General features: G+C 45.2%; 1 long non-coding RNA gene and 1 other non-coding gene across 2 annotated transcripts in view; both read left to right on the forward strand.

Annotated features, from left to right (window-relative positions):
* The window catches only part of LOC146020257 (uncharacterized), a 134,100-nt gene that overhangs the window by 67,357 nt on the left and 38,837 nt on the right, over positions 1 to 27,906 (forward strand). The gene's annotated exons all lie outside the window — the stretch shown is intronic.
* Positions 13,487 to 13,568, forward strand: TRNAL-UAG (transfer RNA leucine (anticodon UAG)). The gene has a single exon. It is a non-coding gene; the product is annotated as a tRNA-Leu (tRNA).

Raw genomic sequence — 27,906 nt, forward strand, 5'->3', positions numbered from 1 at the left:
GTGCATCCCCTACCATGACACACAAAAATGACTACATGCAGGCAAAAACTCAGTTTGATGCGTTGCTGGAATCCCAAACCTTGTCAAGTATAGATAATACTAATTTTCAATTCTACCGGCACGGCAACAAAAATGGACGTTTGCTGTCCAATTTAATAAGAGGCACAAGAACATCTGCACACATTAAAACCCTACATACATCAGGGGGTAATAGGGTACACAAAGGGCCAGATATACTTGAAGTATTGAGGGGATTCTACTCTAAACTTTACTCCCAGGGAGAATTAAATCAGGAGGAAAAAAATAAATTTTGGAACTCGGTTTCCATGCCACAGATTTCTACAGCTGCGGCGGAACGAATCATGGCCCCCATAACAGTAGAAGAAGTGACACAGGCAATAACCAAATTAAAACCCCTTAAAGCCCCTGGGCCTGATGGTTATTCAGGGGAATTTTATAAGATTCTAAAACCTAGGATAAGTGAAAATCTGACAGCAGTCTTTAATGCCATACTTGAGGGACAGCAACTACCGCTGTATTTCAATTCGGCAGTAATTAAGGTGCTCCCGAAGCCGGGAAGGGACCTAGAGGAGCCGGGGTCTTATAGGCCCATCTCGTTATTAAACACCGACTATAAGTTGTTAACCAAAATTATTTCTGAAAGGATTAAGTACATTTTGCCTACAGTTATCTCCGAGGATCAGACCGGGTTTATACACGGCCGCCATTCGGTGGTAAATGTACGCAAGTTACTGTCGGTGGTCCAGAGGCTAAGGGAAGAGGGGGGCTCGGGTGACCGGGTCATAATATCTATGGACGCCGAAAAGGCATTTGATCTGGTCACCTGGGACCATCTGTACGAAACGATGGCTAGATTTGGATTCCCTCAGACCTTTATTCAACTGATAAATTCCCTATACACCTTACCCTACACACAAGTTGCATGTAACGGATATATCTCACTCCCTTTCCTTATTCAAAAGGGGACGAGGCAGGGGTGCCCGCTGTCCCCACTCCTATTCGCAATGGCTCTGGAACCACTTGCAGTGGCACTTAGGGCCAATCAGGGTTTTAGGGGGATCACTGTAGGAAACACAGAATTAAAAGTCAGTCTCTTCGCAGATGATATGCTGCTATTTGTATCCCGGTTATCGGAATCCTTACCGGCCATTAAGACATGTATTAATGGATTTGGATCTTTTGCAGGTTATAAGATAAATTACCACAAATCAGAAATATTGCAGGTATTAGGACCTCAGGTAGCAGAAATACCGAGACACGTCATAGCCCCCTTCAAGCTAAATTCTAAAGCCATTAAGTACTTAGGCATAAATGTCCCAGGCAATATTGGTGATTTATACAAACTAAATTATTCCTCTATTATTGGAGAGTTGGAGAGACTGCTGGGGATTTGGAAATCATTACCGATATCAATGCTGGGAAGGGCGGTAGTCATACAGGTTATTGCATTCCCAAAGATCTCATATAGCATCCAGATGCTTCCAATTAGGCTATCCAGAACTGACATACAGAAAATTAATAAAATATTCTTCTCCTTTTTGTGGCAGGGGAAAAAACCACGTATTTCCAGACATAAAACATATCTTAAAAAAGCTGATGGGGGGTTAGGAATACCAAATGTGCTGGCCTTCAGCCAAGCAGTCCACATGAGGTATGTATTGGACTGGCTTCAGGGGTCTGATGCATACACACACAGGGCACTAGAGGGAGACATAGTCTCACCATATTCATTAGCAGGCCTGCTTCATGTCCCTAGAACTAAAATTCCACAGCAAATATTAACAAATATATTGTTTAAAGACACATACTCCGCATGGTTATTCATTAACAAAAAATTAGGCCGCAGCCACCAGAATACAAAATATGATACACTATGGGGAAACCCAGGATTTACTCCAGGAATGTCGGAATTAGGATATGATAGATGGAAAAAGCAAGGGATACTGGCGGTCAAAGACGTATTTGACCCTGGAGGAAAGCTCCTATCATTCCAAGAAATAGCAACTAAATATTCATTGCCCAACAGAGATTTCTTCATGTTTTTGCAGGTCAGGCACTTTATTCAATCTAAAAAGGGTCCTATGCTGGAGGCTGGTACTCCAGATGTGATCCAACAAGTGTTTGCTTTGAGCTCCACGGGTCCTTATAGGATAAAATATATATATGGGGAAATACTGCCGACTTCACCTGAAAAGGTTTGGAACGCTATGGTACCAAAGTGGCAGACAGACATCCCAGGGGTTACTTCAGGTGAAACACTCCATGAACATATGGGGAAAACACTTAAAGTCTTACATTCCACTATGCTGCAGGAAGTCCACATAAAAACTCTGCATAGAGCGTACATCTCGCAAGCCCAGAGAAAATACTTTATACCTGGGGAACTAGGAATGTGTCTTAAATGCAAGGGCTCTAATGCCACATTCTTCCATCATATGTGGGACTGCGGGAAAATTAGGAAATTTTGGGACAAAGTAATGATGTATATTAATACCACATGTGGAATAAAACTTACAAAAGACCCTTTGGCAATGCTTTGCGCGAACTTCTCCAATTGGAGCATACCTGGCCGAAAAACTGAACTGTTCCCTCTCTTAACCATAATTGTGACAGTTGCAAAGAAAGTAATCTTGCGCAGTTGGACTAGCCCATCTCCTCCATTTCTGCAGGATGTAAAAGTAGCACTAACACAACTGCTATATTTTGATAGGAGAGCCACACTGCCGATGGTGGAGGTAGGCGTTAAGAAATTTTATGCAAAGTGGGGAACATTTATAAGATCATTGGGTGAAGACACACAGAAACATGTCATGAAAATATTTGAGGGCACATCTTGGTACTTACTCAGATCATTGTCAAATAACTGAGATGCACGGAGTCCTAGAGGGGGGAGGGAATGGGAGGGAGGTTGGGAGTTTATGGGGTTAAGGTTAGTTAGGATAGAAGTAAGACATTTGTTATGTTCAAATACTGATAGTTATTGTATAAGTAAAAGGTATATTTAGGGCGGTAATTGAAAGAGTTGGGGTCAATACAGAGACCCAGGTAATCTAAAATATTATGTCCCGCATAGTTTTGAATAGGAGATAGAAAATCCAGGTAACATGTTACAGTAAGCAAAATAATTGTGACTCAAGATCCCTTTTTGTATACAATTGTTGTGCTTTATTTTGTGATTTTTTTTTTTGAGTTGTTCTGCGAAACAAATATTACAATGTACAGAAAATGTTTTACTATGGAAATGTTTTACATTGAAAAATTTAATAAAAAACGTTTTATAAAAAAAAAAAAAAAAAAAAGTGCAGTAATTTTTTTAAAGTGACAATGCAGTATTATTCAAAGTGCATGTACAAAAGGATTTGACGGGGCAATCTGTCCTTGTTATCTCACCATTCCAGGGTGGTGCGGTGGGCTAGGTGCTAAAGTTGGTAAGTCCCGGGTAGCAGGATGAATGCACCACCGCACAGGCTTCGAATGGGGATAAAGATGGAATTTGTCAGAGTCCTCCCGTCAGCGTCTTGGCATCCTCATAACATGTTTCGGAAACTTGGTTCCTTCTTCAGATGTGGATCCAAATTCCATCTTTATCCCCATTCGAAGCCTGTGCGGTGGTGCATTCATCCTGCTACCCGGGACTTACCAACTTTAGCACCTAGCCCACCGCACAGGCTTGTGGGTCCAGATTTATTACATATCCACTGTGGACTACATGCGCCTACCCTGTTGACCTACCTCCTCAAAACCAATTATTGGATGGTGTTTATGGGCTTGTGCGATGCGATGCGCGTTCCCGGGAGCCCGATATTGTATGTCTAAAAAAGTACGTGCTGCACGTACTTTTTAGACTACATCTGAAATTTAACATTACAAACATGGGTTCATCACATGCATCCAAGTGCACATCTCATAGCAAGCTGGAAGAAAAATTGTATAGAACCATTGTACAGTCAAAAACGCATAGCACAGTACAATTGTAGCGTCTGTGGGCACCTTAAGGTTAAGCACCCCAGGTACAGAGAGACTCTGTAGTTTCAAATATTTGATAAAATATGTGAGTTATCAATAAATCCACTTCCTGGGACTTGTTCTTCCACCATGAAAATATGTATTCTGCTTTCTTAATAAACAGTGAACACAATGATTACAGCATACCTCCCAACATTGATGAATGGGGAGGAGGGATGCTTCGCACTCCTTCGGCGCATGCCTGAAATTTTTGGGCTGTGACCTTGTGGCAAGGGGGTATGGCCCTATTGCTGTGAGGCCATGCCCCATGACTTCCAACTGCCCCCCCACCGCGGGACACTGCTGGCCCCGGCAGGGACGTGGGAATGTCCCAAAAAAAAAGGACGTTCCTGCAATAAGCGGGACAGTTGGGAGGTATGTTACAGGTTCTGCTTACCTTTGGTGACACTACTTCCATTTCCGTTGTGCTGGGGCTGTTAGCCCTGGAGGTGATAGAGGACTGTAAATGCAAAATAAATCAGCAAATGGGTTTTCAGTCTAGAAAATCTAGAAAAACTCTATTGGGTACATTTGCAAGCAAGTGTCTTCACTGCAGAACATTGCATCCCTTGTGTGTGGGATTGTCTTATAGGTAAATTCAACTTTGTCACAGGCATACGTGCAGACTATCTCTCTCTGCTGTAACATCCACATGCTTTTGAACTCTATTGGGTACATTTGCAAGCAAGTGTCTTCACTGCAGAACATTGCATCCCTTGTGTGTGGGATTGTCTTATAGGTAAATTCAACTTTGTCACAGGCATACGTGCAGACTATCTCTCTCTGCTGTAACATCCACATGCTTTTGAACTCTATTGGGTACATTTGCAAGCAAGTGTCTTCACTGCAGAACATTGCATCCCTTGTGTGTGGGATTGTCTTATAGGTAAATTCAACTTTGTCACAGGCATACGTGCAGACTATCTCTCTCTGCTGTAACATCCACATGCTTTTGAACTCTATTGGGTACATTTGCAAGCAAGTGTCTTCACTGCAGAACATTGCATCCCTTGTGTGTGGGATTGTCTTATAGGTAAATTCAACCAAATATCTGATCTGTGTAAATAACAACAGTACCTTGCCTGTGTGTAGTGAGGCATGTATTTTTTTATTCTAAAAGAGATATAGTATCCTGGAATGCCAGAACTGTTTTTGTAAGCCACTTTTATTGCTCTGTATAGCAGGGGGTGGGGACTGAGGGTGTAGATTCTTCCAATTATTGGAAATTGGGAAGAAGGCATTGTTAGAGTATATTAGTTCTCATTGCATACGGCTGTGGCCGGATAGGCTGTGGCCATAGTTTAGCTGTGGCCCTGTATTGAAGTGGACCGTTTTAAAGTGGGAAAACAGAGTCATAACTACGAGCGTTATAAGTGGACCGTTTTAAAGTGGGAAAACAGAGTCATAACTACGAGCGTTATAAGTGGACCGTTTTAAAGTGGGAAAACAGAGTCATAACTACGAGCGTTATAAGTGGACCGTTTTAAAGTGGGAAAACAGAGTCATAACTACGAGCGTTATAAGTGGACCGTTTTAAAGTGGGAAAACAGAGTCATAACTACGAGCGTTATAAGTGGACCGTTTTAAAGTGGGAAAACAGAGTCATAACTACGAGCGTTATACCTGCGTTACACCGAAGGAAAACTGAAGGCAAACTACTACAATTCAACAAAAACACACATGGACTGCATTGATACCTCAAGAGTATGTAATTCATCTCCAATATGCTCTCTTTATTTCTGTGTTATGCAAACTCTTGTATGATTTGAAAAGTTCTGATTTAATGAATTGTTTGTAATTGTTATTACTTGTTTGGTGAAGTTGTTCAGTGAAGTATAGTTTAGTGTTGCATTCTGCCTGATGTCTACTCAAACACAGTGCAAATTATCTCCTTCACAGTGCAAATTATCTCATTTGGCCATTAGTGTTCAGGTGTAGCCTGACCTGAACAGACTCACTATATTCTTAGAATTAGTGACCTGCAGCTTTTCTGAACAGTAAAAAAATAAAAACAGACATTGAACAACATCATCAAACAGGTAATTTCAACTTTAGATTTTGATTTTGTACTGTATGAACATGGCTAGGAATAACAGAGGCACAGGCAAAATTTTTAAAACTATGTGTGCAAACGCTAGAAGCCTAGGAGACAAAATTCCTGATCTAATCGCAATAATGACAAGGGATGACCTAGACATTGTGGCTATCACAGAGACATGGTGGAATGAGAACCATGGCTGGGACGTAGCTATACCAGGATACAATTTATTTAGGAAGGACAGAATGGGAAGAATCGGAGGAGGGGTAGCAATGTATGTAAAGAAAAGCATAAATGCTACTTTAATACAAAACATTGAAGAAAAAACTGAGGCCCTTTGGGTGACCATAGAAATGGGGGAGAAGGACATTATTCGTACTGGGGTCATCTATAGGCCACCAGGCCAGGGGCAGGATTTGGACAGGAGCCTATTGCTTGATGTCACTAAAATTGCTTTAAAGGGGGAAGTCATAATCATGGGAGACTTTAATCTACCTGATGTGAATTGGGAGGAGTCTTTTGCAAGATCATCTACAAGTGGCAAATTTCTAAATTCCCTACAGGGAGCCTCTCTCAAGCAATTGGTGAGGGAGCCTACTCGCAAAGACTCAATATTAGATTTAATACTCACAAATGGTGACAGGATATCAGACATATATGTAGGTGAGAACCTGGGATCCAGTGATCATCAAGCAGTATGGTTTAGTATCAAGGCAGGGTCCAACTCCAGTCACACAAAAACTAAGGTGTTGGATTTTAGGAAGGCTGACTTTGCAAAAATGGGGAGATGTTTAAGCGACTCATTAGCGGATTGGACGAACTTGAAAGGAGTGCAGGAGAGGTGGAGAAAATTAAAAAGTGCAATACTAAAGGCAACGGACCTTTGTATCAAAAGGGTTAAGAAAAGTACCAGGAAAAGGAAGCCAGTGTGGTTTACAAAAGAGGTATCAACTAGTGTAAAAGCAAAAAAGATGGCCTTTAGGACATACAAGCAGACTCAAAATAATAATGACAAAGAAGTGTATCTTGCCAGACGCAAAGAGGCTAAGAAAGTGATCAGGCGTGCCAAGGCACAAGCTGAGGAGAAAATGGCTCAGTCGGTAGATAAAGGAAACAAAACTTTTTTTAAGTATATAAATGAAAGGAGAAAATCAAATGGAGGAATAATAAGACTGCGGACAGACACTGAGAATTTGGTGGAGGGAGACAAGGCAATTGCAGATCATCTAAATAATTACTTTTGCTCTGTATTCACTATAGAAGGAGAAGGGAAGGGACCACAGTTAAGTTGCAAGGACATTCATAAAAATAAGGTAGATGGAGGTACATTTACTAGGGAGAAAGTCCTAACAGAACTTTCAAGACTGAAAGTGGATAAATCAATGGGGCCAGACGGAGTGCATCCAAGGATACTAAAAGAACTAAAAGATGTGTTGGTAGCGCCATTAACAGATTTATTCAATCAGTCACTAGATACAGGTGCAGTTCCAGAGGACTGGAGAAAAGCAAATTTAGTTCCACTGCACAAAAGCGGAAGCAAAGAAGAAGCAAGTAACTACAGACCAGTAAGCCTTACATCAGTAGTAGGGAAAATAATGGAAACACTATTAAAAGAAAGAATAGTGGAATATCTTAAATTAAACAACTTACAGGATCCAAAACAGCATGGTTTTACTGCAGGGAGATCATGCCAAACAAGTCTCATTGACTTTTTTGACTCCGTGACCAAAATACTAGATGAAGTGGGGGCTGTAGATGTGGCATATCTAGACTTTAGTAAGGCATTTGACACTGTCCCACATCGCAGGCTGCTAAATAAACTTGAAAGTGTGGGATTGGATTATAAAACAATTAAATGGATAAGAACCTGGTTGCAGGATAGGAAACAGACAGTTGTCGTAAATGGAGTGCATTCTATGGAGGGACATGTTACCAGTGGAGTACCCCAGGGATCTGTACTTGGACCAGTGCTCTTTAATATCTTTGTTAGTGACATTGCAAATGGTATTGAAGGGAAAGTATGCCTTTTTGCAGATGATACAAAGATATGCAACAGAGTAGACACACCAGGAGGGGTAAATCAAATGACTGATGATCTAAGTAAACTTGAGAATTGGTCAAGAGAATGGCAACTACAGTTTAATGCTAAAAAATGCAAAATTATGCACTTGGGACTCAAAAACCCAAAGGCTCAATATAGTATCAAGGGTACTATAATGGAAACTACTGAGGAGGAAAGAGATCTAGGAGTCACTATTTCAAGTGACTTAAAGGCAGGGAGGCAATGTAACAAAGCAATGAGGAAGGCTAGTCAGATGCTTGGTTGCATAGGGAGAGGAATCAGTAGCAGAAAAAAAGACGTAATAATGCCACTTTATAGGTCATTGGTATGACCTCATCTGGAATACTGTGTCCAGTTCTGGAGGCCATATCTTCAGAAGGATATAAATACATTGGAGAGTGTACAAAGAAGGGCAACTAAAATGGTGCATGGCCTACATCACAAAACTTACCTGGATAGACTAAAAGATCTTAACATGTATAGTTTGGAGCAGAGAAGGGAAAGGGGGGACATGATAGAAATCTTCAAATATATCAAGGGTTTTAACATAGTACAGGAGGGAAATTTTCTTCAAAGGAAAACAAGTAATAAAACACGAGGACATGCACTGAAACTGGAGGGAGGTAGGTTCAGGGGAAATGTTAGAAAGAATTACTTCACAGAAAGGGTAGTGGATAAGTGGAATAGCCTCCCATCAGAGGTGGTAGAGGCTAAGACAGTAGAACAATTTAAACATGCTTGGGATAGGCATATGAATATCCTTACAAAGAAATAAGGATTAAAAAGGGTTGAGTTTACCTGAAGGGTAAAAAAGGGGCAGACTAGATGGGCCAAATGGTTCTTATCTGCCGTCAAATTCTATGTTTCTATGTTTCTATGTTTCTAAAATGTCAGAAGGGCTGATGGCCAACTGGGCTAGTGTGGACATCTGAAAGGTTTTTATGCGCATGTGCAGCACACAGTGCTCGCACACAGAGGTCCGAGCAGGAGGCGCGGAGGTGCGTGGCGAGGCAAGTGGATGTCAGCTGCCCACCCTGTCCGAGCACAGGGCGCCCACAGTCTCAGATCTGCGGCGGGCGGCGTCTGGGGGACTCGCAAGGCTGCAAAATTCGCAGTCTTGTGAGTCAGCCAGAATAAGTAGATGAACCATGATGTAAAGCGACGCTCAGTGACTTGTGGCACACTGCATCAGCTGCAGTCAGTCCCCAATGAGGTGTGGTTGCACTGATTCACACTGCCTGGGGCCACTGTTAATGTAAGATTTCTCTTTTATATAAATTAATGGATTGGTAAGAAGAGAGATATTTGGATCCAATATAAAAAATGATACATCTATAACATTTGGTGGTGCAGCGGGTGGCGCTGACCTGTTCGCTAGGCTGCGAGTATATGCAGCCTAGGGAACAAGTCTGAATCAGGCAATTTGTCCGGTGCTCTTGCTCCCATGGCTTCCCGAATGAAAGACAACTGTCTTTAAACAGTAGGTTATCTGTATAACATGTCCTGCTGTCCAACATGTTCTATAAATGGGCAGATATTTATACGCTGCCAAGGAACTGCTGAGAAAGACCTTGTGCAGAGATGCGGTTATCATCCTGACAGACAGGATTCTGAATGTCTGCTTTCCAACACAAGACTGAGTGCTGGAATCCCGACATTGATGAGGATGCTGATGTCAGCATACCCAGGTCCAGTATGTTTATGACCAGTCATGCCTACATAACGCCACACTTCCGAACTGTCCCGCTTTACGCAGAAAGTCACGTTTTTTGGGGGACGTTCACACGTCGCGCCAGGGGCCGGCAGTGTCCTGCGGTGGGGGGACAGTTGGGAGTCCCCTCCTGTCACCCGTGAATTGATGCTATGCGCACAGTGCCTATTCATGTCCCCGTAACTGGGGGCGTGGCCTCATGGGAGCATCGCGACTTCCCCTTCCCAAAATTTTCGGAAGCGTGTCTGGCGTGCACCAGCATCCCTCCTCTTTCCTCCTCAAAGTTGGGAGGTAAGTAACGTTGGTGACACACAGATGGGCTACCCGAGTGTATGGTGGCATGATCGCATCACAGTGGCTCCGCCCCACTCTACAGTACAGAGAAAACAGGTTTGGGCTGCTTCTCATGACCACGGAGGAGATAATGGGAGATCAGCTGCCATCTGTAAATGATAAGATGATGGAAGCAGGAAAGGCTGGGAAAGAGAGGCCGATAACATATGTGCACAAACAAGTAAAATAAATACAGCTCCCTCTGCATGCACCACAGCGAGCAGAAATAAAACACACAATCAATTTACTGTGTAAACTCCTAGATGATTAATTTCTATCCAAATCTTCACCACCCCCATTAATTAAACAATTCATTATTGATCACAACTGCACCAGGAAAATAAGCCAAGTAGAGGTGACACTATAGAAACACAGTGCAGTACAGTTCAACATTGTATTAATGCATACTTGCCGACCAGGGCCGCCATTAGAGGGGTGCTTTGGAAACAACTGTCCTGGGCCCCGCTGCTCTGACAGGGGGTAGGGCCCGGGCCGCTACATCCCTGCAGCACAAAAGGCTGCCAGCAGCCCCTTTCACTTAACAGCTTGTCTCCGCAGGTTGTCTCTGGTCGCCACCTCAACAGTGGTGGGCTGCGCGTCGTCTGTAGCCCGCCAACACACAGCCCCCTCCCACGTCCCATCATTGCTGATTCAGCACCTGCACGTCTGCCCTACTGCCTGCTGCCATTCACACAGGTAGTGCAGTGGGCAGCAGGAGCAGGGAGCCCCCAGAAAAAGCCCCCACAGCGCTATAGTGACATGACGTAATGATGTCATGCCGTGCACCAGATGACGGGGATCAGTCGGAAAGTGGCTGCCCATTTGCCTGCCGGTAAATAAATAAAGAGGGGGCACCATGCAGAGATCACCTTGTGGGCTTGCTGCACTCGCGGCTTGATGCATTTTGACCACCGGGATCCAGACTGACGGCGAGTCATCCGGCACCCAATAATGGGTTTGGCATGATTTGTCAATGGGCAGGATACCAATGGTCAGTATACCAACATCGGAATCCCAGCCGCCTAACACCAATATAAGGAAAACACATATTAACAATGACAATAACCAATACAGCAGCCACTTGTTTTAATCAACAATTAACTTTACTTTACTTTATTCACACTTCTTATTTTTTTGCGTGTTACCTATGAGAGAATCATGGAAAAAACATAATTCATAGTACAGGAATCTAATTAAAAGATGTATTTTATATGGGAATGGGAAATCTGACAGGTCTCATATTTCTTTCTTTGACCGTTAGTAGAAGGGATACGGTTCGTTTTATCGAATGACATTAGGTCGAATGTCATTTGGTCGACCCCACTAGGTCGAATGTGTAAAAAGGTCGACATGGGTTTATGTCAAACTTCCGACTATGTCGACTGCCATTAGGTCGACTGGGGTTAGGTCGAATTGCTCTTTTTGGGTTTTTTTTGGCCGAAATGTCAACAGTGTCGACATGGACACTGTTGACATAGTGAATCGGACCCTCGCTTCGCTCGCGATGCTTCGGGCACGGTGGCTCGATTCGCTCGCCACAGCTTTAATAACCTCCTCCACGCCCTAGTGGATGGTAGGGCATGAACCACCGCCTGTCGGCACATGTCGGCACCAAAAAAAAACCAAAAAGAGCAATTCGACCTAACCCCAGTCGACCTAATGGCAGTCGACATAGTCGGAAGTTCGACATAAACCCATGTCGACCTTTTTACACATTCCACCTAGTGGGGTCGACCAAATGACATTCGACCTAATGTCATTCGATAAAACGACCGTATCCCAGTAGAAGCTATTCTGTTATGAGGACAGGTGGCACTGTTCCTCCTATAATAAGTAATATAAGGAACTTGTGGAAGATGAATGCGGGTGGCGGCTGTGGAACATGCCTTTTGCATGTGATATACTGCATTTGATCCCATTCCCCTCTGCCAGGAGCCTGCCTGAGTCGGGGGTTGGACGTGCAAGCAGAGCTGATCTCCGACTCCAATCCAATGGGTATGGGACCGTGAATTGGATCGGATCAGATGTCACCCTGCGATATGGTCACTTTTCCCACGATTTCTCAATCTGTCGGACTGGGGTGAAAGTGTATGGCCAGTATAAGATGGCACATCCACACTTTAATTAGAAGTGCTGGAAAGTGGGTGTTGGTGTCAGTGTGGATTTGGGGTGGGGTCAATAGTTTGAAGCTTTGTCTAGGGTGCCGCGAAGCCTAAAGGTTCGTACACACTGGGCGATTTTGCCCAGAGTGTATGGACAGTGATGATGTGACAATCGATGGGATGAGTATCGTTTAGTGCATATACACTGAGTGATTTTCCCTCTGCAGGGCGCTATGGAAAGCCATCCACCCCATCACTCATCTGCTGGTAATACCATGATAACAATGATAATGCGGGAGCTCGCATCAGCGATCACTGCTCATCGCTGGCCCGTACTAGGCATCCCTCTCCTGCACCACACATTGTGCGCTTGTATGGACTCCTGCTCCCCAGGCTGAAAGTAGCCTGACAATAATATTTACACAAGAGATTCCCAGAGTTTTACACTGTAAATATTAGTACTATGCAAGTAATGGTGTGTACACACGTTATGGTGTGTACACACGTTAGATGTGCCTTAAGATCCTATCCACGATCTGATCAGATAGGATTGTGGATAGGATCTTAAGGCACATCCAATTTGCATCCTATCTTGACTATATAGTGCAGATCTGCACTATATAGACAAGGCAGCCAAGACTTTCTGGCTTCCGATACGTGAACGCGCATCGGGATCGCAAGGGTTAAAACCCTTGCGATCTGCATCCGATTCCGATCCAATGTTGACTATATCGTCAACATCGGAAAGGAAATCGGACCGTGTGTACACAGCATTAGACAATGAAGGCAAATATCTGCTTGCTATAAATTGCCGACCATTCTCGCCATGATGCAGCTGCAAAGTAACCATCATAGGACTACTTTGTGTGTGCGGCTACACTTGCAGTAATAGCCCAAACAGCAGCACATAAAAGGTTAAATTGTCTAGAGAGAAGTGGGAGTGATCCCTGTGCATCAACCAATGAATTATGTGAACAACAGTGCCATCCAGTGGCAATAAGTGGATTTGCTGCAGGACAGGAAATTTCTCTTTTCTTTTACGGAAGGGATTTTTAGCCATGGAAATAGTGAAAAAAAAAGAGTAGAAATAGAATTAACCCCTAACTTTAGGTTACCACTTTGTACATTTTGCATACTGATGATGTAAATTGAGAAAATATTCTCATTTTGTTACCGGGAGTTATATCAACAAGACAGCTTGTTAAGCTGAGATTGGTAGCGTGGCCGAGTGGTCTAAGGCGCTGGATTTAGGCTCCAGTCATTTCGATGGCGTGGGTTCGAATCCCACCGCTGCCATTTTTTTTTTTAATCCATTTACGGAATTATTATAATATGCATATGTCACCAAAAATGAATAAAATACTGAAATTAATTGGAAAGCAAAATATTTGTTGTTTCATAACACATCAACACATTAAGAATTGTGCCTTTGAGCCTGTCTTTCAACAGCAACTCTGATCCTGTCTGTCCTTCGGGGATACGAACGGAATACAGGTTACACTGAATGTGTGTGTTATTGAAAGAGTGCATTTTTTCCCCAGGAGACCTAATATGATTGCTATATAAATAAAAAAATAAAAAAAACCTCCAATATGTGTGTATCTATATATATATATATATATATATATATATATATATATATATATATATATATATATATATATATATATATAACTGAATCATTTTCACACCCCCATGAGTTTTCGACAATAATTGGAAAACATTTCATAGTGTCTCCTACCCTTCCCTTTAATCCCCCCTCCCCCCCTTCTTCCTGCATGTGGGTCAATGGGTCGACAAACTTTGGGTCGATGTCTTACTGTCTCTAACGGATTATATTGTATTATTTGATCATAATATTTTAGTATTGTAGTGAATCTTTTCCCTGTCAATAATTTTTTTGGGGAAAACCTTTAAATCACATGTTTTGGGTCAACCACTGAAGTTCGACACCTGAAATAGGTTGACATGCCTAAGGTCGACATTGATGGGACACAAGCATTAGGCCGTCAGTCAGAAGGTGAACATGAGTTTTTCACTGGTTTTGTCCCAAACGTCGACACAGTCGTCATGCTTCGGCACTATTCTACTCTCCCTCCACCCCCCCATGAAATACTACCCCTTTAGAATGTAAGCTCTCATGAGCAGGGCCCTCTCTCCTCATGTGCCTTTCTTAGAATATATAAACCTCTGCCACCCTGATGATTGCTTCAGTGTCCTGTCCCCTGATGCAACTATCCATATTTACCATGTAATTGTCCTAAATTGTCTTGTACTGTAATTCGTTATGTGTTTTTGCTCATAACTATACTCTGTAAAGTACTACATAATATGTGTGCGCTATATAAAAACCTGTAAATAAATAAATACTACCTGTCGGCTAAAAAAAGAAGTGAAAAACTTATGTCAACCTTTTGACTGTCAACCTAGCCAGTGTTGACCTAATACTTGTGACTACCATCCATCCATGTCAACCTTAGACATGTCGACCTATTTCGGGTGTCAACTTAAGCCATGTCGAGCTTCAGTTTTTGACCAAATGCATTTCGACCTTTGCTGTGTCGACCTCGTATTATTACTGTGTTATTATATTGATGCTACCCCCTTATGGCACGTTATACATACAAATATTTATTTGTAACATTATAATGAATCTTGTGCCTCTTGATATAATTGTATATAATAAAATGCTGTAATTTACTTTATTATTATTCTGATTGTATTGATGTTTTACCAGCATATGTCACTGTTGCTATATTTATTCACAAGGAGGATTAAACTATTATGTGTCATAGGCAGGGTCAACTAAGCCCCACCTCATTCCAAGATATCGATCATACAGGGTTTGTATAAAAAGTAATAAGACCAAATTCAGGATAAAATATTTATTGAAGATATCGCTACAAAGAATTACATTTTCTTCAAAATAAGACCCTTGTGCGTCGAAACACTTCTGCCAACGAGTTGTCTAAGCTTGGAAGGCGCCCTGGAAGTCCTTTTGCGGAACGTCCTTCAAGCAGCGCGTCAAAGCCTCTTTGAACTCTGCTATGGTCCCATGGCATTTATCACATTGTCCAAAAACTCAGGGTCTGTTTGAGTGCTCTGCAAAAGATCTTCGCAAACAAGCACACGGTTTTGCTTTTGAACATCTGTCAAAACTTTTGGGACGAGCTTGGCACAGATATTTCCCATCTGCAAATCCTTGGTAATGATGGTTTTTATCAATTCCTACATGGTCTGCGTTCAACACACCGTGCACATTGTCCTCGATTCTGCTTGTGGACGGGTGGCCTGTGCGGAGTTCGTCTTCCACATTTCTTTGAAGCACTTTCTCTTTCAATGGTCCCGGTGACACAGCTCAACATTGGGATGTAGGAGGGTCCGAAGGAGCCAGGCACCTATCCTAAAGCTTTAGAGGGTAGGCTCCTCCCCTACTGCATCCCAGACTCTTCAGTTCGTGTTAGGTGCCCACTGGAGTGGGTGCTATTCTAAAGGGCTGCAGGAGCAGCCGAAGAATTAGAGTAGTTAGGGTTTTTTATTATTTTTTTTAACTTTTCACTCTAGCTAGGTAGGCACACTGTGAGGATTCTCATTAGTGAATCCTCACACTGCTAGCGCAGCAGGAGCTGACAGAAGCGCGTCCTGTCAGCTCGCTGTGCACAGGGGAGACGCTGTCTGGCCTCCCTGTGCAGCGCTTACAGCTACAGGGCTCCGGGGCTGCCTGGGCTCCGGAGCACTCTGAAACCGGCTTCACGCTAGGTGGGGATCATGGAGGACAGGCGCTCCGTGATGGCGGCGGCCATTTTCTGCGGAGCTTACACACTGAGCTCCTATATGAGAGGACAGCAGTGTGTTACAGGCATGTTCCAAATGGTCCCCGGCCGAGGGGGAGATACTGGAACTAGGAGATCCTACTAAGGGAGCGGCTGTCTGGGGGTGGTTGGCGCCAAAAGTCACGGACCCCGCAGCAGCAGGGACTTGGTCTCTTCCCTCACTGTTTTGACGCCATTCGGAACGCTTGTAGCGGAGCTGAGCTGGCTGACAGATCCTGACAGAGTGATTGGATTTCCTGGGCATCGCTTTCCCTATCTGAAGACTACAGACAGCTAAGTGACTGAGTACATTGGCTCTGTGTAAACGCCTGTACATTTGCGCTGTGACTGTGTTAATTGTGAACATCATGTCTGTGCATCAGTCTGTGGTTTTGGGGGAGGGAGCCCCAGATACATTGAGCGCTTGCAGTGTTTGTACACTGAAATTTATCCCTGAGCAGATGGCCAAGGGGGGCTTGTGTATTGCTTGCGCTGCTGTGAAACCCATGGGGAGTGAACCCCAGAGAGTAGAGCAATTGGAACCAGCGTGGGCCAGTGCCCTGGGCAGGTCGGTTAATGCTTTAGTGCAATTGCTGGACAGACAGAGTGATGTCTTGGTAGATTCTCAGAGACCTATGTCATCATCTCAGCAGTCCTCTGGCTCCTTGCCTCTTACCCAGGCAGATCCTGGTTTCATACAGGTGATGCAGGATACTGCAAAGGGGATCAACAGGTTTAGTGACTTGCTAGACAAAATTGATGTTGATGCTGTTGACAATATTGGTTGATGAAGAGGATGGAGCATATGCAGACATCCCCTGGGAGCAGGGTGATGATTCTGAGGATTCCTCAGCCGCAGGGGTGGAGGATTTGATTACAGCTGTTAAACAGGCGTTAAATTTGTCTGTGGAAGATAAAACTCCTGCTAAAGGGGTATTTAAATGGCAGCGTAAGGAAGCTTTTACCTTCCCTTCAGACGAAGGTTTACAGGATTTATTGGAAGGGGCTTGGAAAACGCCCGATAAAAGGCTGCTGATGCCTAAGAGATTCTTAAGTCTATACCCCATGCCTGAAGCTGGGTACACATCTATACAATCCCTTTTTTTTGCAAGCGTTCGGCCGACCGTACTCCCGTCGGACCGTCCACAAACAACAGCCGACACGCGCGTACACACCTGTACAATTTACTTGCGACGTCTGATGTACTCCCGTCCAAACAGTCACAAGAAAAGGATTGTACCACCGTACACACTCTCCCGATTTGGGCTATTCACACTTCACATGTGACCAAAATTATAATAATGGGCTGGGTTAGGGCAGCAGTCACCCTTTTACCTATTAAAAAAAAAAAATGGCGTGGGGTCCCCCCCACTGCTGTAACCAGCACCAGGCTTAAGAGCCGGGGCTGGTATTAAAAAATCAGGAAACCCGACAAATAGGGCTTCGCTGATTTTTTAAAACCAGCCCCAGGCTCCAGGTCCGGGGCTGGTTCCCAAAATACGGGGGACAAAATTACTAGGGGTCCCCCGTATTTTAAGAACCAGCCCCAGGCCAAACCAGCCAGCAGGGTAATGCCACAGCCGGGGGACACTTATGATATAAGTTCCCGCGGCCAAAGCATTCATCCCTACTGACCAGTCAGCCTGGCCAGGGGCCCTGGGGGAGTGGGGACCCCCCCAATGAAGGGGTCCTCCCCCTCCAGGACTTACCTGACCAGGCTGAAGCCTGGTGCTGTCCGAGATGCCCCTGGGCGGTGGGCATCGGGCTGATGGAATGGTGTAAAAAATAGAATAAAAACTATTGTTTTTTCCTGTGGAACTATGAGTCCCAGCAAGCCTCCCCCGCAAGCTGGGACTTGGAGAACCACAAGTCCCAGCATGCGGGGCATTAAAGGGCCCGCTGGCACTTGTAGTTCCACAGAAAAAAAAATAGTTAAATTAATACACACTGACACATATGAAAAATAAAAGTTTAATACATACATACATTACACAAACACACTGATACTTACCTATCTTGATCCCGTCGGTAGGTCCCTGGGTCCGGTACGGTGGCTTGATTCCGGGGCTGGTCCGGGTCCGGGGCTCCAGGGCTAAAGAGTCCGGGGTCCTGGATCCATAGTAATCGGAGTAAAAGTGTCTTCTGGCGACCACCCCGGCATCTGGCGACCACCCCGGCATCTGCTGTTCAAGACGCGCTGCTCCCGGCTTCTGTGGTACCCGCTCTGCCTCCGCTGTATACTAGAGATGCAGAGGTCTTTCTCCCTCGGCGTCTCTGCTCAGAATGATTTCTGGCCAATCAGGAGCCGAGAAAGTCGGCTCCTGATTGGCCAGAAATCATTCTGGAGAAGGACCTCTGCATCTCTAGTATACAGCGGAGCAGAGCGGGTACCAGCAGCCGGGAGCAGCGCGTCTTGAATTGAAGATGCCGGGGTGGACGCCAGAGGACAGGTGAGTAGGATTTGCTTCCCCAGGTACCCATTTGGATTACTACAGATCCAGGACCCCAGACTCTTCAGCCCTGGAGCCCCGGACCCTGGGACCTACCTACGGGCTCAAGATAGGTAAGTATCAGTATGTGTGTGTAATGTATGTATTAAAGTTTTATTTTTCTGTGTTATCAGTGTGTGTTTATTTAACTCTTTCTTTTACTGTAGAACTACAAGTGCCAGCGGGCCCTTTAATGCCCCGCAGGCTGGGACTTGTGGTTCTCCAAGTCCCAGCCTGCGGGGGAGGCTTGCTGGGACTCATAGTTCCACAGTAAAAGACATAAGTTTTTATTCTATTTTTTACACCATTCCATCAGCCCGATGCCCACCGCCCAGGGGCATCGGGGACAGCACCAGGCTTCAGCCTGGTCAGGTAAGTCCTGGAGGGGGGGACCCCTTTATTGGGGGGGTCCCCACTCCCCCAGAACCCCTGGCCAGGCTGACCGGTCACAGGGATAAATGCTTTGGCCGGGGGGACTTGTATAAAAAGTCCCCCCCCCGGCTGTGGCATTACCCTGCTGGCTGGTTTGGCCTGGGGCTGGTTCTTAAAATACGGGGGACCCCTAGTCATTTTGTCCCCCGTATTTTGGGAACCAGCCCCGGACCTGGAGCCTAGTAAACTTTAACTAGTAAAAGGGTGACTAAAATGTAGATGCAGTAACCCGTCTATATAGAATTTTAGTCACCCTGTCGGCTGACTAAAATTCTATGTAGACGGGTTTGCGCCTAAATTTTAGTCAGCCGGCAGGGTGACTAAAGTTCTATATAGATGGGTTTGCGTCTAAATTTTAGGCACCCTACCGGCTGACTAAAATTTTGACGCTAACCCGTCTATATAGAACTTTAGTCAGCCGGCAGGGTCTCATGCAGATCTCTGGGAGAAAGTTCCAGTGGTTGATGCTTCTGTGGCACGTTTGTCAAAAGCTACTGTTTTACCAGTGCAAGGGGGAGCAGCTTTTAAGGACCCCATAGACAAAAAGCTGTAGGGTAACCTCAAAGCAATATTTGAAGGGGTGGGATATACCCTTCGTCCTCTGATTGCTTCAGCCTGGGTCTCTAAGGCCATGATTGTGTGGGCTAATGATTTGTGCACTATTTTACATGCTGACCCTTGTGTGTTGTTGCTTGCGGAGAAGCTGAAAGCAGCAGCAGAGTATGTGCTGGAGGCTGAGGAGGAAGCTCTCAAAATGGCTGCTAGAGTTTCCACAGTGTCTGTCAATGTCAGGAGAGTGCTCTGGCTTAAGGCTTGGGAGGCAGATAATGAGTCTAAAAAGGCCTTAGAGGCATTAGCTTTTAAGGGAAAGCTGTTATTTGGATCTGAGCTGGAAGAGATTATTAAGCAGGCCACAGGTGGCAAAAGTACCTTCCTGCCTGCCCCCGCAGCCAAGCAGACATCAAGATTTTCTGCTTTCAGGCCGTCCTTTCGGCCCTCCCCTAGAGGAGGTGCGTCCTTTCGAGGACAGTCATTTAGGGGAAAGTTTCAGTCCTCCAGGGGTAAGGCCCCAAAGTCAAAATATGGTTCCTTTAATAAGAAACCAAACACCAAAGGAGAGGACAAACCCTCCGCATGACTGCCAGGGGATTTGCACGGCGGTGGTCAAGGTGGGGGGCGTCTATCACAATTCAGGGACGCATGGGCATTGTTAGACCAGGATTCCTGGGTATTAGACATTATAGCCCAGGGTTACAGAATTCCCTTCAAAGGTCTTCCTCCGAGAAGATTCATTCCCACCCCACTACCAAAGGAGGCTCGGCTCCGTACGGCTCTTTTGGGAGCGGCTCACTCTCTCTTAGAAAAGGGGGTGGTGATTCTGGTTCCCAGAGCGGAGTGGAAAAGAGGCTTTTATTCCACCCTGTTTCTGGTGCCCAAACCAGACGGGTCCTTCAGACCATTTCTGAATTTAAAGTCACTAAATGTCCATTTGTGGGTGGACCATTTCAAAATAGAGTCTCTACGGTCAGTGCTACTAAGCCTGGACCAGGGAGAATTTTTGGCGTCCATGGATGTCCAGGACGCGTACCTTCATGTTCCTATACACCCAGAACACCAGGCTCTGTTGAGGTTTGCTATAGGAAACCTGCACTTGCAATTCCAGGCGTTGCCCTTTGGACTGGCAACAGCGCCAAGGGTATTCACCAAAATAATGTCTGTAATGGCGGCTGTGCTTCGACTGAGGGGAATCACGGTGATACCATATTTGGACGACCTGCTGTTCAAAGCGGAGTCAGCAGACATGTTGCAGTCACTTGGCAGAAGCCATCAGTTTTTTGCAGGCTCACGGCTGGCTTTTAAACTTACAAAAGTCTCAGTTGGTGCCGTCACAGAGACTCCAATTCCTGGGAGTTGTGCTGGATACCCACCTACATCGGGTATTTTTACCAGAGGCAAAGGCCAGGGATCTGGCTGCCTTGGTCCAGGAGATTCTCGGCTCTCGGAGCACATCAGTATGGAGGTGCCTCAAGCTGCTGGGGAAGATGGTGGCGTCTTTCGAGACGTTGCAGTTCGCCAGGTTCCACTCTCGAGTGTTCCAGTGGAACATTTTGACGACTTGGTCAGGAAACACGCAGACAATGAAGTCAGAACAGATAGTGCTGTCTTCAGAAACTCGATCCTCCCTGATATGGTGGACAGAGGTGGATTCCCTTCAGTGGGGTCGGTCCCTGCAGTCCTGGAGCTGGCTGGTAGTCACTACCGACGCTAGTCTCAGGGGCTGGGGGGCAGTAGTCTTGGACCTGCGTCTGCAGGGCTTGTGGACACCAGAGGAGTCTGCCTTACCGATCAACATCTTGGAACTGAGAGCTGTGTGGAAGGTGATTTCTCTGGCAGGAGACAAGTTACAGAGGCTCCCTTTAAGGATTCAGACCGACAACGCCACAGCTGTGGCATATCTGAATCACCAGGGAGGCACACGCAGCAAGCTGGCTATTTGGGAGGTGTCCAGAATTTTCTTGTGGGCGGAACAGAATGTTCCAGCATTATCAGCTATATTCATACCAGGAGTGGAGAATATAGAGGCCGACTTCCTGAGCAGGGAGGAGCTGAAGGAAGGGTAATGGAGCCTGAACCCACAAGTATTTCATCAGATTACTTTGAGGTGGGGAACCCCGGATGTGGACCTGATGGCATCCAGGTTCAACCATCAGGTACCCAGGTTTTATGCCAGGATGAGGGACCCACTGGCAGAGGCAGTGGATGCCATGACTTTCCCCTGTGAGGGGAATCTTCTTTATGTTTTTCCGCCAGTTCCAATGCTGGCAAGAGTGTTGAAAAAGATACAGGCCCAGGCAATCCCAGTGATTTTAGTGGCCCCAGATTGGCCAAGGAGGTCCTGGTACTCGAGGCTTCAGAGATTGTCTGTGGACTCGTGGCATCTACCTCTGAGGTCAGACCTTCTAAAACAAGGACCGTTCAACCATCGAGATTCAGCTCGATTAATTTTGACGGCCTGGCTGTTGAAACCGCCATTTTGAGGAATAAAGGATTCTCAGAAGCGGTGGTTAACACAATGATAAAAGCCAGAAAGTCAGTGTCTTCTGCAAATTATTATAGGGTCTGGAAGACCTATATTCGATGGTGTGAAAGACAAAAGTCACACACATCACGATTTAAATTGGCAAAATTGTTGGAGTTTTTGCAGGATGGCTTTTCCTCCGGGTTAAGCCTTCAGTCACTCAAAGTACAGATCTCGGCCTTGTCTATTTACTTCCAAAGAAGGATTGCATTATTACCGGAAGTACAGACCTTCCTGCAGGGGGTGTCTCGGTTGAAGCCTCCCTACAAACAACCAGTAGAACCATGCGATTTATCTCTGGTTTTGGAGTGTCTTCAAAAGGCACCTTTTGAACCATTAAGGTCGGCTGACCTTAAATTCCTTACTTGGAAACTGGTATTTTTGTTGGCAGTGGCGTCAGCAAAGAGAGTATCGGAGTTGGGAGCATTGTCATGCAAGTCTCCCTTCCTTATATTTCACGATGATAGGGCTGTCCTTCGGACAGTACCCCAATTTTTACCAAAAGTAGTCTCTGCTTTTCATCTAAATCAGGAGATAGTTCTGCCTGTGTTTCAACCCCCAGAGGGTTCAAGGAAAAGGGACAAATTGAGGAATTTGGATGTTGTGCGCGCCTTGCGCGTTTATGTGGACAGAGTTAAGTGTCAGAAAGACTGACACCTTGTTAGTTTTGTATGACATACATAAAATTGGTTGGCCTGCTTCTAAGCAGACCATTGCTAGGTGGTTGCGCTCTGTTATAGCGTTTGCATATACTAAAGTTGGTAGGCCTGTACCGGCCAGGATCAATGCGCATACCACCAGGTCGGTGGCCACCTCTTGGGCGGTTCGACATGGGGCTACAGCTGAGCAGGTTTGCAGGGCTGCCACTTGGTCATCTGTTCATACCTTTGCCAAATTCTATAGGTTCCATGAGTTCGCGTCGGAGGACGCATCATTCGGGCGAGCAGTGATGAGAGCTGCAGACCTGAGCGTACCCACCCAAAGGACCGGCTCTGGAACGTCCCAATGTTGAGCTGTGTCACCGGCACCATTGAAAGAGAAAAAGGGATTTTTGTAAGAACTTACCGTTCGAATCCCTTTCTCTGATATGGTCCCAGTGACACAGCGATCCCTCCCTTACGCTCAGTAAGTATGCCAGGTTCATGATATTTCATGTTATATGGTTAAAAGTTATTTTTGAGAAATGTGCATATAATGTGTGCAGGTGTTTGTACTGAGTTAATGTATTCCAGTGGCTTTGAAAGATTGAACTGAAGAGTCTGGGATGCAGTAGGGGAGGAGCCTACCCTCTAAAGCTTTAGGATAGGTGCCTGGCTCCTTCGGACCCTCCTACATCCCAATGTTGAGCTGTGTCACCGGGACCATGGGGCCTTATTCTGGTTGGAGCGTCCGGGCCGTACGCGTACGTCCCGGGGTTTTTCACGATCTGCGCATGTGCAGATACGCTAATGCGCCGGCGCGAACACCCCACAACGCTTACGGCCGGTGTCTCAACGTGCGAAAAAACCTGTACGCGAGTGTACGGGTAATGGGGCGGCATAGGGGCGTGTTGATGGGAGCGGCCGAAATAATGAGGGAAAATGGGCGTAAATATGGGCGTACACGGGGGTGTGCACCAAAAATGAGCGGTGCTACTACCGCACGATCGACTAAGGCACCGTTCATTTCGGACACCAAACAGGCGGCCGCCACCCGCCAGCTCAAACCACCCCTACAGATACCGCATGCCAGCGTGCGCCTGAGTTGGCTAATTAACGCTGATTACTACTCAAACACATACACCTGAATGTAATAAGCAATGCTGCAGTCTATTAACTCCAAACCATGATTTCACTGCCTGCAAGCCACACATACAGCACGCAAACACATTGGAAGCTTATGTTTCTATACTTCTCCACATTTAAAGGTTTGTTTAATTTAAGGTAAGAATCTTTTTATACGCTAAGGTAGGTATTTGATAAACAGACACATTCACTACGTGCTTTCATAGACTTTACGCAGTAGCACACTCAATCTACACAAGTCGACATGTGTCAACGTGTTCACTCTAATACTAACATAGGTTTTGTATTTAGGATACAATAACATAAACCACATCTAACACCTACAAAGGATGTTTCAGCAATGTTTGAAGCCCATGACCACTATTTTCCACACAATCTTCAATTGAGTTAATAGAAAACAATAATTGAATAACAATTAGAATAATTAATTAATTGTCAGAATTCTAGTTGAAAGGCAAGATTTGCAGGTCCATATATGTGAAGGGTATGCCAGCGTGCACGGACGTACGCTCACTCTCACGAGCGGTGACATAAGCTGAGTTTTCCATTGAAAACAATAGGGACCCGTCCGTGCAAACTGGCGTACGCTCAGATCTCTGCAAGAAGTCGGTGGGGAGACGGAGGAAAGACGGCCGTACACGGCGCCGTACGCTCAGTTGTACGCCTGTTGTCGGAGTGCAAGGGCTGGCCCGTCCGCGTACGTTGCCGTACGCTCATTTGTACGCCACTCCCCTTCTACGTTATTTCTGCCCGTACGTAAGCGGCTGATTTGTGGGTGGACTTAACCCTAACGGCCGCGTACGGCTAGCGTGCGGTAATGGCGAACGTACGCACGTTTGGCCGCTCCGACCAGAATAACCTCCCATGTCAGAGAAAGGGATTTGAACAGTAAGTTCTTACAAAAATCCCTTTTTGCCATCTCAAAACAGCAGGTTTTGATAGGCTTTTACTCCCGAACACTTTCTTGATCATGGCCAATGTCTCCATAGTCGGTTTTCCAAGTCCCACACAGAATTTAGTGGCATAGCACTGTTCAATAGAACGTTGTATTTTTAAGCTTTAACCGAGCCTAGGGATAGGAGTCCACTAAAATCACAATAGAAATCACATGGAAGCTCGTAGGCGACTGACAGTTGGTGCATGTTGAAGCTGAATTCCCCCTACATCGAACCCGCCTGGAGCATGCGTGCTGAAATGTACATTTGCATCAGAAAAAAATAGGTCTCATTACTTTTTATACAAACCCAGTATAATAATTTTCAGCTATATTTTCAGTCAAACTGATACATTACTCGAACAAAGGAGGAAGATGTCAGTCGCGAGGTTCTAACTGGCATTATACCGTTGGTGGAATATAAACACCGACAGTGAGTGACGGTGATCCGGTGTATAGACTAAGGTGAATGTCCATCTGCGGGCCCTCAGTGGACTCCATACCAGCCACGCTGAAACGATACCCAGTACTGACCCCTAGATACATCCCATAATATTTGGGTAACGGGAAATAGTCAGTCACATAGTAGTATCGTCTGCAGCATTATGCATGTACCTGACAAAGGGCATTACCACAAGTGATTGACCAAACTTTCCCCACCACAGAAGCCTAACCCTTACCTCCCTTACTCCTGCAGCCTAAGCCTAACCTCCTCCACCCCTGCAGTCTAACCCTAACCTCCTACACTCATACAGCCTAACCCAAACCTCTTCCACCCCTGCAGCCTAACCCTAACCTCCCCACCCCTGCAGCCTAACCCCCCCCCACTCCTGCAGCCTAACAATAACCTCCTCCAACCCTACAGCCTAACCAAAACCTCCCCTACCCCTGCAGCCTAACCCTAAACTCCTCCACCCATGCAGCCTAACCCTAACCTCCACCCCTACAGCCTAACCGAAACCTCTTCCACCCCTGCAGCCTAACACTAACCTTCCCCACTCCTGCAGCCTAACCCTCACCTCTTCCACCCCTACAGCCTAACCCAAACCTCCCCCAGCAGCCTAACCCTAACCTTCCACACTCTTGCTGCCTAACCCTAACCTCCTCCAACCCTGCAGCCTAACTCAAACCTCCCCCACCCCAGCAGCCTAAGAGAACTCGGTGTGGAACATATTCCCCACACGAAAAGAGGGGGAAATAGATATCATAGACTCTGTAGACAAGAAACAAAATGGATGTTCAAGATTAATTCGATTTACCCAGAGGGTCTTAATGAAGCAGTGGAATTTAATAATATTAATACATGTGTGTTTTTTGTAGTTTTTTTGTACCTTCTTCCAGTAACACCAACCAATGCTGGCTTATATATATATATATTTTTTTTTTGAGGGGTCAAGGGAATAAAAAGAAAGGTGTGGAGAGAATAGGACCAATGAGGGGATGAGGGAGGGAGTGTTAGGGGGTAGGGAGTATTAAGTATATTCTAAGTAATCCAATTAAAACCATGTCGAATATCTCTGTTATTTTACCTGCTGATGATTGTCATAAAATAAAAAATAAATACATTTCCTCTTTTAATTCATCATCACTCTCTGTATAAAAATTAAATAAGATCACTTTAATAATAGGGGAACAACAAATCATATATGATATGTTGCTATCCTTGTTTGCACTTTAAAACAGCATCTAAATGTACCTGTTCTCTGGGCTAATAATAGAGGATATATTATATTGTTTCATCTTTGCTTTGGAATGTAATTGCTATATAATCTTATAATCAGCTTGCTGGCCCTATATATAAATCTATAAACATTTGAGACATTCAGAAAATTATATTATTATACAGCTTTTAATTGTACATAATTTCTTTTACAGTTTAAAATATTAATATCTTGCATAGTTATGCTCATTTACAACAGAGTGACCAGCAGCCTGTGTTACCATGACAATGTGTATACAATCAATATTGGAGCTGTGGACACGGGAAGATCTAGGTGCCGGTAACCATGCGTTCCGGCACCTGGAAGTCTCCTGCGTTCCATGGACCTGAAATACGTCACCCTCAAGCCGGACCCCAGAGGAAAAGCGGAATTACCTCTACTCCGGGTTCCTAAACTTTAGAATAAACGTTCTTCTATTTCTAACACTAGTTTCCAATAAAATTTAGAAGGGAGTCATTAAGGTTTGTCTCCTGCGTGTCATTTTATATGTATTTTTTTTTCTATTAATATGTTTGATTATTGGGATTGCCTGCACAGGTGTGGGTGTTAACTAATCTAATACAGGTATAAAATCCCAAACAGTCAGAGCAGCAACATCACCTTGAAAAAGCTGATATAATTCAGCGAAATGCGTTGGTGCTGCTTATTGAAGAACCACCCACCTGGCTAACTACTTTGGCGTGAACTACAAACCTCTCCTCTAATCAAGTCAGCAACAACTATGGACATCTAGTACCAACCAAATTGGTAACAAACCACCTGGGACACCACCCCACCCATTGGGAAGCTCCACAAGGTCTTAGATATTCCTCCGGCGGCCCCTTACCAACATTGCACAACCGCACTCTAGTGAGGACAACTGGACCCAAGCCCGAAAAAAAGAACAAATATTCAAGTGGTAAGACTGCATAAACTGCATTTAAGCCATCTGTCCCCAGAGCCGGATTAACAATGGGCCTGATGGAGCTATAGCTCCAGGCCCACTCTCCAAATAGGCCCATTTTGTAGCTGAGGGTCAGGGCTTTCCAATGAGACCAGCCCCGCGTTGCTAGCCCCCCGGGAACTGGAGATACCGCCAGGCAAACCTGGAACGTTTTCCCCATAGGATAACATGGGACCCACTAATTCCGACCTACACCCAGTTCAGCGGCTACCAGTTACCCCTACAGCATCACAGAAACTTGAGGTTGATCTCAGTCGAACCCAAATCGCTGGGCCTTCAATCTAATACAAGGCTGGATCCATATGGGTTAATTTTTTTCATTTCTGAAATGTAATTTCATGGCTGTTCATGTTGTTTGAGGACAGATTTCTCTGGAACCAAACGGCCCAGTTTCACGGGACCAAAATCATTCGAAGGCTACATGTAAATGGGTCAGTTGG

Source organism: Crinia signifera, chromosome 7 (assembly GCF_055691185.1).
Source record: "Crinia signifera chromosome 7, ASM5569118v1, whole genome shotgun sequence".
Taxonomy (NCBI): domain Eukaryota; kingdom Metazoa; phylum Chordata; class Amphibia; order Anura; family Myobatrachidae; genus Crinia; species Crinia signifera.